The sequence below is a fragment of the Ziziphus jujuba genome, chromosome 5 (genome assembly GCF_031755915.1).
Source record: "Ziziphus jujuba cultivar Dongzao chromosome 5, ASM3175591v1".
NCBI lineage: Eukaryota > Viridiplantae > Streptophyta > Magnoliopsida > Rosales > Rhamnaceae > Ziziphus > Ziziphus jujuba.
The window spans coordinates 3,897,282-3,908,661 of NC_083383.1; the positions used below are offsets into that span (position 1 = coordinate 3,897,282).

At 40.7% G+C, this 11,380-nt stretch overlaps 2 long non-coding RNA genes across 2 annotated transcripts; both read left to right on the forward strand.

Moving 5' to 3' along the window:
- The first annotated feature begins 1,229 nt into the window (after positions 1-1,229).
- Positions 1,230-3,962, forward strand: LOC132803866 (uncharacterized). The gene is made up of 3 exons (XR_009639113.1): positions 1,230-2,259; positions 2,372-2,432; positions 3,638-3,962. It is a non-coding gene; the product is annotated as an uncharacterized LOC132803866 (long non-coding RNA).
- Positions 3,963-7,741: 3,779 nt separating this feature from the next.
- LOC132803864 (uncharacterized) lies at positions 7,742-10,509 on the forward strand. The gene is made up of 3 exons (XR_009639111.1): positions 7,742-8,771; positions 8,884-8,944; positions 10,150-10,509. It is a non-coding gene; the product is annotated as an uncharacterized LOC132803864 (long non-coding RNA).
- Positions 10,510-11,380: the final 871 nt, after the last annotated feature.

Genomic DNA, 11,380 nt, shown 5'->3' on the forward strand with positions numbered 1-11,380 from the left:
GGCCTATCGGCAATTACAGATGGCCATCGGGTGAAGTTTTTCTTGAGTTTTCACATTCATGAATAAATACTGACAGATGTCTTATCATTTACCGCACAAAACAACATAAATGAATATAAAACTTACCATATCAGATGGGGGAGAGGAAAGTGGAACGTGCCCTCGAAGTTTGGCGCTTTCCGTCTCAGCTTTGGATTTCTGCCTAGTAGTTCGTCGACGCTTAGAGTCGGGTGCTGCTGTGCTACCACCGCGTCTCTTACTTTCCACCTTCTTAACTCCCTTCTTCGGTTGACGTCACAAGTTTCTCTTTGGTGCCATTATAAAGTACAACCTACAAATGTACATTGACAACATTAATAAACTTTTATCTACCTTTAACAACATTGTCAACTATGTATACATACATATATAAATATCTGCAATCCTTAATTTCATACGCTCTCTTCCTAAGGATATTGTGTATGCCATCTACAAAACATTTACTGAACATTTACTGTATAGCAATGTGTTTACTTCTAAATCTTTCTATCTTCTTCTTCTTTAAGTTTTCTTTTTCTTTTTTGGGGATAAAGTGTTTGCGTGTTTGCTTCTAGCTAACCATGTACCTAAAATTTTATGCACCGATCTTCTCTCTCTCTCTCTCTATACATATATATATATATATACCTTTAGAAAGTACTAACCCTGGAATTCTCAACTTCAATTCTAATTAATCATAAAGTATTTTTCTCTTATCTCCATGTACTGATTTTTAGTAATAAATTACCCTAGCAAAAAGGAAGAAGAAAAAACTTAAAAGAAAAAAGAAGGTCTGAAAAGCAACTAAGATTTCTAATGCAGCTATAGTCTAAAGTGGGGTTTTAATAGAGCAACCCACAATTGTGGCCAATTATGATGCTACATGCAGAAGCAGATAAAGTGAAATATTGAAATGACTGGAGAGGAAGTAGTCAATTCACCCAAAATAGAAAAACAAGAAAGTGAAGTATAGAGGTGGAAGACTAGATAGAAGCGACGCAACAGACAAATTGTTATAAGCCAATCAAAAGCAGCCCTTAGACTGTATATATACATATCATATTCATGTTATATTTAATTATTTCTTACCATACAATATATGTAACACCCCGTCCCAAATCGCACCGGATTCCGTGCACGTTGACCGAGGTTGACCGTTGACCGAAGGGGTCAAAAGTTGACTTTTTGACTCGGTGAGAATTTTGAGTTGACTAAGGTACCGTGGCGAAGTGCACGATGCCATGAGTTCGTAGACTGGTAGCACGTCGAAAACGGAGCTACGGTTTGAAAGTTATGGACGAAACAAGTTGCGGTCCAAATTGTCCAAGGGGTGCCGGAGTTGACTTTTTATTCATGCAAGGTTGAGCGTTGACTCATGCATGGTTGTGAAGTGCTCATCGATACGAGTCTGTAGACTAGCGGTACGTCCGATTTGGACATGTGGTTTGAAAGTTATGGATCTGTAAAGTTTTTCAAATACCGTATTATTTTAATATTATTTTTACACACATAACGATGTGGCACGTGTGACTCAATGAAGGTGGCCATGTGTCACCATGATGAAAAGCCACATGTCAACCATGTTTAAAAATCAAATTATTTTTATTATTATTTTAAATAATAATATTTTTTTTTATTTAATTATTATTATTTTTCCTTTTTCCTTTTTCTTTTTCTTTTCCTTTTTCTTTTCTTTTTCTTTTTCTTTTTCTTTTCTTTTCCCCACGTGGGAAAACACCAATCCTTTCTTTTTCTTTTTCTTTTTCTTTTTTTTTCTTTTTTCCTTCTTCTTCCCCGAAATACACACACACACGCAGCTTTTCTTTCTTCTCTCCCGACCGTCCCTCTCTCTCCCGTGTTTTTGAATTCCGGCCACCCATAGCCCTCACGCGCCAGCCACCAAGGAAGCCCGCCACCTCGCGAGCTTGGCCGCCAAGTTTCACGGCCAGCCGCCGCCGGACGCGCGCCGATCGGGCCGGAGAAGCCGCCGGCCGGCCAAGTTTCTCTCTCCTCTTTTCTTGTGTTTTCCGGCCAGCCCACTCCCAATTGAGCCTCCTATCCCCCTATTTTGGGTCCTCTGAATCCAAAAATGGCCTCCAATCTCAAAAATTCGAAGCGGTTTGCGAGATATGGAGAAGTGAACACCGGCCGAACCTTTCCGGCCAAATTCCGGCCACCCCCGGCGGAATTGGGGTCGACGGAGACCGGATTGGTGATCCTCGTTCCACGAGCTTCGATTCGGTATATCATTCGACCATTTTGGTTAAAGTTTGTGTTTTGACCCCCGGGTACCGGGTATTATTTACCCGATTAAAATATTAATTTATTTGACTGTCTGTGAATTTTGTTCTAGGAACACTGGTGAGTCGTAGAATTGATCCCGTAGTGGATCATGGGTTAATTGCGTGCTCCAGGTGAGTGACCCACCTTCAAATTAATTTTGGGGAATTTAATTGATGAATATATTATGTGTGAATTAAATATTTGGAATTTAATTTCTATGTGCCAAATATTTATTGGATTTATTGTAGAATTATTTATGAATTTATTGGATTTAAGAAAATGCGAATTCTACAAAATTATGCCGTGTGGAATTATTTTATGGTTTTGAGGATTTTGAAATTGGTGTGGTTTTAATGGTAAATTGGGCATGATTTGATTTTCAAATATTTCAAAGAAAATATTTGGTTATATTGGTGATTTCAATTTTTATAAAATATGCCCATGGAATATTATGAGATTTGATTATGATATTTCGAGAAATTATTTATGCTATTGGGAAAATGTGGATATTTGAATTGATGGATTTGGAAGTTGGTGGATTTGAAAATCATGGAATTTATGGTATGGATTATAAGGAAATTGTGGAGAATTTTCCGGTTCAAGCGGATGGATTATGCCCGCTATGCTTATGAAAAATGTGAAATTTGTTTTATGATTTAAATTTATGGATTTTATGATTTTTAGATGCACCGTGCACGTACTGGTGTTCTGATTATGTGATATGGTATATGTGATATGGTTAGTGTGCACACGGTTGTGATTAGCGCGTAGGTGGGTGTGATTAGCGCGCAGGTGATGTGATTAGCGCGCAGGTGGGTGTGAGTAGCGCGCGGTTGATATTATGAGGGTGTCCTGTGGATGCCATCGGAGAGGGCGGCCACCCTCCTTTGGCCGGGACACCAGGTTAGCAACGGCGCAGTGGGACGCCACGCGACCGTATGCCGGTTTCTCTCTATAACCTCCTGTCTGGCAGTACCTCGGGACGCTGGGTACTCTGGCGCCACTGGTATATAGTGGGTGCATCAAATGATTTTCAGAACTGTGTTTTAAAAATAAAATGTTTGGAAACTGTATTGGAAAAATAAAATTAATTATTACTGCTTCCGATATTTAATTATTTGATGTCTTGGTTTTCGGGGAATATGAATAAAGGGTTTTGTGAAAATGTTTTAAAAGGGGAACCTTTCCAACTGAGAGAATTGTAAGGGTTTTGAGAGAAATTATTATTTCCAAATAATTATTATTTATACTTATTACTGTGATATTATATGGTATAGTAGTAGGGTCGCTCACTGAGATGATTAGCATCTCACACTCTTAAATTCCGTTCCTCTAGGTTCCAGGTTGTCGGTGTTCATTCGGATCGGACTTGATCTTCCTCGCTGTTTTACTTCGTGAAGTACCCTGTTCTTCTTTATTGCGGTTGTACTATTTCTTTCATTCTTGTTGTATTTATTTTGCACTGGATTACTGTATTTTTGTTTTGAAGTGCTGGAATTTGTGGAACCAATTTGTAGTTTGTGGGAGGAATAAGGGGATATTTTTGAAGTGTGTTTTCAGTGCAGGTAAATTTGTGGTAAGTAAATCCCTTAGGGGAGGTGCTGCCGGATTTTCCGTTGGAAGGTTCGGTGGTATTTTCCTGGGATCAGGGCTGTCTAGGGTTCCGGATGAGGAATTCTGGACGGGTCCTGACAGTTGGTATCAGAGCTCTAGGTTCTAGTATTCCGAAGGGACTGTGCATTGTTGTGTGTCCCATCCATGTCTAGTCTCTCGTTTTACCCGCGTGGAAGCGTTCTTTCTGTTTGTCTCGAAGTAAATTCGTTGCCCGAGTTTTAATAACTCTAATCTTCGAGGGTGTCAATTAGGATCATCTAGCCTAACGGGAAATTCCTATGGCCTAGTCGATGGTCGAGGATGCCTTTTCTTTTTGAAGGTCAAGCTTGTCATCGTGAATGGTATCCGTTTCGTTCATGGAGAAGAAGGATGATTGCCTAAGGATGTGTGTCGATCGATTTCAAGGCGTCAAAATATTTTCCCGATCGATTATCAAAATTTAAATGCTTTTCAAAGTGGTATTTGAAATTAAAGGTGTTTTATTCAAGTATTTTTGGTTTGTGCTCGTACATGTATCTGTATGTTATATTGTTGATATTATACTGCACCATATGGAGGCGGCGAACCAATGTGGTCCATGTAGAGCTAGCCCCATGATCATGTTGCCTACGAGCCCAGGGAATTGGACGGCCAATATAGGCAACCACCCTGGTTTGTATTGGTAGCAGAGTGTCGGCGACAGTTGGAATCATGGATTACGTAACATGTAGAAGGTGTCGTACGTACCTCCATTACAAGCGTGCATATTTTATTTTATGCTATGGATTTTAAGATATGATTTTCAATGTGGAGTTTTAACAACTGCCTATGCAAGTTAGGTATATTTGAAAAATATATTTTATTATTTGTTTTATGTTATGGTTTTTTCAAGAGCGACTTAAGGGTTAAGTATTGCCAGTCGAGAATCCAAAGAAGGGTATCGTTGAGTTCAAAAAGGAGATCTTAAAGGAAGTACGCGATTCAAAGTATGCGATACCCCCAAGGGTATAAAGACGTATGGAATGCTCACTGGATGACATGGTGGTTTGGCACGATAAAGGAAGTTGCAAGATCCGAATAAAGGTACTTAAGTCACCGACAAGTAAAGTAGGGAGATGTAAATATGGATTTCGTGCTTAAACTATCGTTCACAAAGAGAAGGTACGACAGCGTTTAGAGAATCAAGCAAGCTCCGGATAGCGACTAAAGTTCTACTTGGTGGTTGATGAGGTTAATGAGATGAGGATGATTCCTTAGGCATGGTTGGATGTTTAAGCATGGTTATTTTCATTCTAGAAGCTAAGATCTTGATATCTTATTTCCTTGGAGATTTAAGGTTCGTATTGGTGGTGCTTTATCGATTCAAGGTGGTTGATATTGTTGGTGATAATTTACAATGATAAGGAGTATGATTTTTGGGACGTAGTTAGAATTTAAGAAGTGTGGAATACTTTATTGGGTTAAGGATCTAGTGATTTGTTCATAGTATTGGTGGTGATGCTAGAATTAAGATTTAAATTTCTTATTGCTTGAGGTGTGGATTCATGGAATTTATTTGAAATGGGGAAAACTTAGGGTTTTCAAGAATGGTATTTAGATGTTGAGAATTTTATTCATGACCTTGATGAATTTAGTTAAAAGAAAGATTGATGTTTGTCGAGGTTAAGATTATTGGTTAATCAATGAGGAGCAAGGGTTTTATAATTGTAAGTACTAGGAGGGTAATCGAAGACAAGTGAATTAATCTCAACCTTAACTTGGTGATACCAGTATTTGAGGAAATTAGACTTAAGTTCTAATCTTACCTTTTAAAGTGCTGATCGAGTCACGAGAGTTGGTTGTTGGTTTAAGGATGCATGCTTTAGAAGCACCTTATGGTTAGCGTTCGACTATGACCAAGACTTGCAGATCGTGTTCTCGTGGACCAATTTGACTATCCTTAATTAGTGGGCATGAGAAGGAAAGTTGCACAAGAGGGAAGTTAAAGTCACTATTAGGCGAATGTAGTGGCAGATGCTTTGAGTAGGAAGGCTACTGGATCCCTTGCTCACATCCAAGTCATCCAACTACCTCTCATGGTGGAGTTGAAGAAGATGGGGGTGTTAGTGCATATGCATCCTTCAGGAGTTCTCATGGCTAGCTTCCAGGTACGACCGGTGTTGGTGGATCGTATAGTAGAGACCCAAATGGAAGATTCTAAGTTGAGGACAATTAAGGGCAAGGTACAAGAAGGTCTTGATCCGGAATTTTCCATAAGGAGGATGGAGCCCTCGTGTATAAAGGACGACTTTATGTTCCGGATACCCCAGGACTCAAGAAGGAGATTTTAGAGGAGGCGCACAGCTCGATGTATGCGATGCATCCTGGGAGTACCAAGATGTACCGGACGCTTGTTAAGTATTATTGGTGGATTGGTATGAAGAGAGAAGTGGCAGACTTCGTATCAAAGTGTTTGATTTGTCAACAAGTGAAAGCAGAAAGACAGAAGCCTTTGGGACTACTCCAATCTTTACCGATTCCCGTGTGGAAGTGGGAAGAACTCAACATGGACTTCGTATTCAAGCTTCCTTCCACACCTAGAAGGTACGCGGCATTTGGGTAATCATTGATCGTCTCACCAAGTCGGCACACTTCCTACCGGTACGAGAACATTTTTCACCCGAGAAGTTAGCCCAGTTGTTCGTGCAAGGCATACGTGAGATCAGTTCAAGATGGCCTTCTCTACTGAGTTTTGTCCTCCTGCCTACCGTGAAGCAAGAAGGAGAGAGTTCGAGGAACTACGACAGGGGAACATGACGGTGACAGAGTACGAGAGGAGATTCCGAGAACTATCAGAATTCTACATGCACCTAATTCCCGACGATCACACAAAGAAGGTGAGGTTCATAGACGGATTGAAAGAGAGTATCGGCTACACCCTTTCTGGATCAGTACATCCCACCTATCAGTCCGCCAGGGATGCAGCGCTCGAGCTAGAGAGACAGGAGAAGATACACAGACCCTCGAGGCGCAGATCATTCGAAGGTTCGTATAGCGGAGTACCTCGACAAGGGGCAGCTAAGAAGAGCCATAGCTCAGGCTCAGACAGTGATGGGTTAAGCCCACGAGGCAGATTCCAGAGGAGAGATAGTTATCGCATGCCCCAGCCAGCTCGCCATTCGATCAGTGTGGATGCAAGCTCGTATCAGCAGTCACGCATTGGTTCTCCGCGGATTTGTCCACTTTGTAGGGGGAATCATTCTGGGCAGTGTCAGATGGATGGTTTATGCTTTCGGTGTGGGCAGCCAGGTCACATAAGGAGGGATTGCCCTTATGGTAGCGGCAGTGTGCTAGAAGCAGGTCGACGGACACAGCATACGGGGATATTTCCAGGACAGAGTTCCCAGGGGAGTCAGCCAGTAGGAGTTTCTTCGGGATCAGTCCAGCCGTCTGCAGGATCGAGTCGAGGTAGAGGAAGGAGACCCCAGCAGACAAGTCAAGGCCGGGTGTTTGCTATGACGCAGCAGGGAGCCAGGACTACGCCCGACGATTTCACAGATCAAGTGATGGAAGCAGACCTGATCCTGTTGGATCTATCCGGACTTGAAGTAGTGTTGGGCATGGATTGGTTGGCAAGGAACTACTTAGTCGAGGAAGCGACATGGGATCCCGAAGTGCAGGTGTGTGATCAGAACCCTTGTTTGTTCCAGTGACGCGCGGAAATTTCGAGGACGAAATTTTTGTAAGGGGGGAAGGCTGTAACACCCCGTCCCAAATCGCACCGGATTCCGTGCACGTTGACCGAGGTTGACCGTTGACCGAAGGGGTCAAAAGTTGACTTTTTGACTCGGTGAGAATTTTGAGTTGACTAAGGTACCGTGGCGAAGTGCACGATGCCATGAGTTCGTAGACTGGTAGCACGTCGAAAACGGAGCTACGGTTTGAAAGTTATGGACGAAACAAGTTGCGGTCCAAATTGTCCAAGGGGTGCCGGAGTTGACTTTTTATTCATGCAAGGTTGAGCGTTGACTCATGCATGGTTGTGAAGTGCTCATCGATACGAGTCTGTAGACTAGCGGTACGTCCGATTTGGACATGTGGTTTGAAAGTTATGGATCTGTAAAGTTTTTCAAATACCGTATTATTTTAATATTATTTTTACACACATAACGATGTGGCACGTGTGACTCAATGAAGGTGGCCATGTGTCACCATGATGAAAAGCCACATGTCAACCATGTTTAAAAATCAAATTATTTTTATTATTATTTTAAATAATAATATTTTTTTTTATTTAATTATTATTATTTTTCCTTTTTCCTTTTTCTTTTTCTTTTCCTTTTTCTTTTCTTTTTCTTTTTCTTTTTCTTTTCTTTTCCCCACGTGGGAAAACACCAATCCTTTCTTTTTCTTTTTCTTTTTCTTTTTTTTTCTTTTTTCCTTCTTCTTCCCCGAAATACACACACACACGCAGCTTTTCTTTCTTCTCTCCCGACCGTCCCTCTCTCTCCCGTGTTTTTGAATTCCGGCCACCCATAGCCCTCACGCGCCAGCCACCAAGGAAGCCCGCCACCTCGCGAGCTTGGCCGCCAAGTTTCACGGCCAGCCGCCGCCGGACGCGCGCCGATCGGGCCGGAGAAGCCGCCGGCCGGCCAAGTTTCTCTCTCCTCTTTTCTTGTGTTTTCCGGCCAGCCCACTCCCAATTGAGCCTCCTATCCCCCTATTTTGGGTCCTCTGAATCCAAAAATGGCCTCCAATCTCAAAAATTCGAAGCGGTTTGCGAGATATGGAGAAGTGAACACCGGCCGAACCTTTCCGGCCAAATTCCGGCCACCCCCGGCGGAATTGGGGTCGACGGAGACCGGATTGGTGATCCTCGTTCCACGAGCTTCGATTCGGTATATCATTCGACCATTTTGGTTAAAGTTTGTGTTTTGACCCCCGGGTACCGGGTATTATTTACCCGATTAAAATATTAATTTATTTGACTGTCTGTGAATTTTGTTCTAGGAACACTGGTGAGTCGTAGAATTGATCCCGTAGTGGATCATGGGTTAATTGCGTGCTCCAGGTGAGTGACCCACCTTCAAATTAATTTTGGGGAATTTAATTGATGAATATATTATGTGTGAATTAAATATTTGGAATTTAATTTCTATGTGCCAAATATTTATTGGATTTATTGTAGAATTATTTATGAATTTATTGGATTTAAGAAAATGCGAATTCTACAAAATTATGCCGTGTGGAATTATTTTATGGTTTTGAGGATTTTGAAATTGGTGTGGTTTTAATGGTAAATTGGGCATGATTTGATTTTCAAATATTTCAAAGAAAATATTTGGTTATATTGGTGATTTCAATTTTTATAAAATATGCCCATGGAATATTATGAGATTTGATTATGATATTTCGAGAAATTATTTATGCTATTGGGAAAATGTGGATATTTGAATTGATGGATTTGGAAGTTGGTGGATTTGAAAATCATGGAATTTATGGTATGGATTATAAGGAAATTGTGGAGAATTTTCCGGTTCAAGCGGATGGATTATGCCCGCTATGCTTATGAAAAATGTGAAATTTGTTTTATGATTTAAATTTATGGATTTTATGATTTTTAGATGCACCGTGCACGTACTGGTGTTCTGATTATGTGATATGGTATATGTGATATGGTTAGTGTGCACACGGTTGTGATTAGCGCGTAGGTGGGTGTGATTAGCGCGCAGGTGATGTGATTAGCGCGCAGGTGGGTGTGAGTAGCGCGCGGTTGATATTATGAGGGTGTCCTGTGGATGCCATCGGAGAGGGCGGCCACCCTCCTTTGGCCGGGACACCAGGTTAGCAACGGCGCAGTGGGACGCCACGCGACCGTATGCCGGTTTCTCTCTATAACCTCCTGTCTGGCAGTACCTCGGGACGCTGGGTACTCTGGCGCCACTGGTATATAGTGGGTGCATCAAATGATTTTCAGAACTGTGTTTTAAAAATAAAATGTTTGGAAACTGTATTGGAAAAATAAAATTAATTATTACTGCTTCCGATATTTAATTATTTGATGTCTTGGTTTTCGGGGAATATGAATAAAGGGTTTTGTGAAAATGTTTTAAAAGGGGAACCTTTCCAACTGAGAGAATTGTAAGGGTTTTGAGAGAAATTATTATTTCCAAATAATTATTATTTATACTTATTACTGTGATATTATATGGTATAGTAGTAGGGTCGCTCACTGAGATGATTAGCATCTCACACTCTTAAATTCCGTTCCTCTAGGTTCCAGGTTGTCGGTGTTCATTCGGATCGGACTTGATCTTCCTCGCTGTTTTACTTCGTGAAGTACCCTGTTCTTCTTTATTGCGGTTGTACTATTTCTTTCATTCTTGTTGTATTTATTTTGCACTGGATTACTGTATTTTTGTTTTGAAGTGCTGGAATTTGTGGAACCAATTTGTAGTTTGTGGGAGGAATAAGGGGATATTTTTGAAGTGTGTTTTCAGTGCAGGTAAATTTGTGGTAAGTAAATCCCTTAGGGGAGGTGCTGCCGGATTTTCCGTTGGAAGGTTCGGTGGTATTTTCCTGGGATCAGGGCTGTCTAGGGTTCCGGAGGAGGAATTCTGGACGGGTCCTGACAATATATGTCTAAAAATGTGCACAGAAAGTTGCAGACTATAATCTGAACATATAGGTTAAGCTGGACTGCAACATGTCCACCACTTCTATATGAGTATGTCAACTAATGTAGCTACATCTCTTCCCCATACTGCTTGTGTTTAACCTGATTTGGTTATAAAAGCTCAGACCTACCGACACCTATATATGCTATACAAATCATTCACTTCATATTTATTTTATCTGTATACAAATCCAAAAAGAAATATAATTAGTTTCCTAAGGGTCAAGTACGTTTTTAAATAAAATCTTCTTTTCAACCCACAAAAGCAGTTTTCTAGACAGAATTTGAGTATCATGCACTAGTGAGATAACACCTTTAGCTTAAGGATTTAAACTTCGATCAGGGTAAAAATCCTTATATCCCTAAGTTGTAACAAATACATATATATATACATATATTATGTTTTTTTATTACAAACTAACATTATTACAAACTAACATTATTCTTCATCAAATTCATTGATTTCCCTGCCTTCATCCTTTATTTATTTTCCATGCTCAGGGATGTCGATGGAACCCAAAAAAAAAAATTTTTTTATAAAAATTTTAAAAATATTAAAAACGACGTGTCGTCTGGGTGTCGTTCAATCCATCTTCAACCCTTGTCCGGGTCGACCCGAACCCGTCTAAACCAGTCCCGATCCGATTCTTGACCCGGTTATTTCTTTCACCTCCGGCCACCGTTCAAGGCCAAACCGGTCCCATTTTTTTCCTCTCTTCATTTCCTACTAATACCCAATATCAATCTATCCTAAAACCTAGGTTATAATCACTTCCATACGAAAACCTAAATCTTCAAAAATTCCACATTTTTAATCGGTTTTAAACACTA